This window comes from Acipenser ruthenus, unplaced genomic scaffold (assembly GCF_902713425.1).
Source record: "Acipenser ruthenus unplaced genomic scaffold, fAciRut3.2 maternal haplotype, whole genome shotgun sequence".
In the NCBI taxonomy this organism is placed as follows: domain Eukaryota; kingdom Metazoa; phylum Chordata; class Actinopteri; order Acipenseriformes; family Acipenseridae; genus Acipenser; species Acipenser ruthenus.
Genome location: NW_026707387.1, coordinates 20,001 through 22,500, shown reverse-complemented (window position 1 = coordinate 22,500; position 2,500 = coordinate 20,001).

Sequence of the window (2,500 nt, the reverse complement as noted above, 5' to 3'; positions counted from 1 at the left end):
TCAGCTACTTCTGCCCATGGTCATGTAGGCTAATTCTGCCTCTGGTCATGTCAGCTAATTCCGCCTATGGTCATATTAGCTAATTCCGCCTCTGGTCATGTCAGCTAACTCCGCCTATGGTCATGTCAGCTAACTGTGCCTATGGTCATGTCAGCTAACTGTGCCTATGGTCATGTCAGCTAACTCCGCCTATGGTCATGTCAGCTACTTCTGCCCATGGTCATGTCAGCTACTTCTGCCTATGGTCATGTCAGCTACTTCTGCCTATGGTCATGTCAGCTAACTGTGCCTATGGTCATGTCAGCTAACTGTGCCTATGGTCATGTCAGCTAACTCCGCCTATGGTCATGTCAGCTAACTGTGCCTATGGTCATGTCAGCTAACTGTGCCTATGGTCATGTCAGCTACTTCTGCCCATGGTCATGTCAGCTACTTCTGCCTATGGTCATGTCAGCTACTTCTGCCTATGGTCATGTCAGCTACTTCTGCCTATGGTCATGTCAGCTAACTGTGCCTATGGTCATGTCAGCTACTTCTGCCCATGGTCATGTCAGCTACTTCTGCCCATGGTCATGTCAGCTACTTCTGCCCATGGTCATGTCAGCTACTTCTGCCTATGGTCATGTCAGCTACTTCTGCCTATGGTCATGTCAGCTACTTCTGCCTATGGTCATGTCAGCTAACTGTGCCTATGGTCATGTCAGCTACTTCTGCCCATGGTCATGTCAGCTACTTCTGCCCATGGTCATGTCAGCTACTTCTGCCCATGGTCATGTCAGCTACTTCTGCCCATGGTCATGTCAGCTAATTCCGCCTCTGGTCATGTCAGCTAATTCCGCCTCTGGTCATGTCAGCTAATTCCGCCTCTGGTCATGTCAGCTAACTGTGCCTATGGTCATGTCAGCTAACTGTGCCTCTGGTCATGTAGGCTAATTCCGCCTATGGTCATGTCAGCTAATTCCGCCTCTGGTCATGTCAGCTAACTGTGCCTATGGTCATGTTACTGAATGGGGACCCAGGCTATGGCTCGCACTTGCCCCGGGCAGGGTTCCACGGCCCCGGGCTGGCTCCCACCACCCAGGCCTCTGCTCCCACTGCCCCGGCTTGGGTTCCACGGCCCCGGCTTGGGTTCCACAGCCCCGGGGACAGTTCCCGCCTCCCACCACCCAGGCCTCTGCTCCCACTGCCCCAGCTTGGGTTCCACGGCCCCGGGCTGGCTCCCACCACCCAGGCCTCTGCTCCCACTGCCCCGGCTTGGGTTCCACCGCCCCGGGCAGGGTTCCACGGCCCCGGGGACAGCCCCCGCCTCCCACCACCCCGGCTTGGGTTCCACGGCCCCGGGGACAGCTCCAGCCTTTGCCCCGGCTTGGGTTCCACGGCCCCGGGCTGGCTCCCACCACCCAGGCCTCTGCTCCCACTGCCCCGGCTTGGGTTCCACGGCCCCGGGGACAGCTCCAGCCTTTGCCCCGGCTTGGGTTCCACGGCCCCGGGCTGGCTCCCACCACCCAGGCCTCTGCTCCCACTGCCCCGGCTTGGGTTCCACGGCCCCGGGGACAGCTCCAGCCTTTGCCCCGGCTTGGGTTCCACGGCCCCGGGCTGGGTCCCACCACCCAGGCCTCTGCTCCCACTGCCCCGGCTTGGGTTCCACGGCCCCGGGGACAGCTCCCGTCTCACACCACCCAGGCCTCTGCTCCCACTGCCCCGGCTTGGGTTCCACGGCCCCGGCTTGGGTTCCACTGCCCCGGGGACAGTTCCCGCCTCCCACCACCCATGCCTCTGCTCCCACTGCCCCAGCTTGGGTTCCACGGCCCCGGGCTGGCTCCCACCACCCAGGCCTCTGCTCCCACTGCCCCGGCTTGGGTTCCACGGCCCCGGCTTGGGTTCCACAGCCCCGGGGACAGCTCCAGCCTCCCTGGGCTGGCTCCCACTTGCCCGGGCAGGGTTCCACGGCCCCGGGCTGGCTCCCACCACCCAGGCCTCTGCTCCCACTGCCCCGGCTTGGGTTCCACAGCCCCGGGGACAGCTCCAGCCTCCCTGGGCTGGCTCCCACTTGCCCGGGCAGGGTTCCACGGCCCCGGGGACAGCTCCCGCCGCCCAGGCCTCTGCTCCCGCCTCCCACCACCCAGGCCTCTGCTCCCACTTGCCCGGGCAGGGTTCCAGGACCACGGGGACAGCTCCAGCCTCCCCGGGCTGGCTCCCACTTGCCCGGGCAGGGTTCCAGGACCCCGGGGACAGCTCCAGCCTCCCCGGGCTGGCTCCCACTTGCCCGGGCAGGGTTCCAGGACCCCGGGGACAGCTCCAGCCTCCCCGGGCTGGCTCCCACTGCCCCGGCTTGGGTTCCACGGCCCCGGGCTGGCTCCCACCACCCAGGCCTCTGCTCCCACTGCCCCGGCTTGGGTTCCACGGCCCCGGCTTGGGTTCCACTGCCCCGGGCAGGGTTCCACGGCCCCGGGGACAGCCCCCGCCTCCCACCACCCCGGCTTGGGTTCCACGGCCCCGG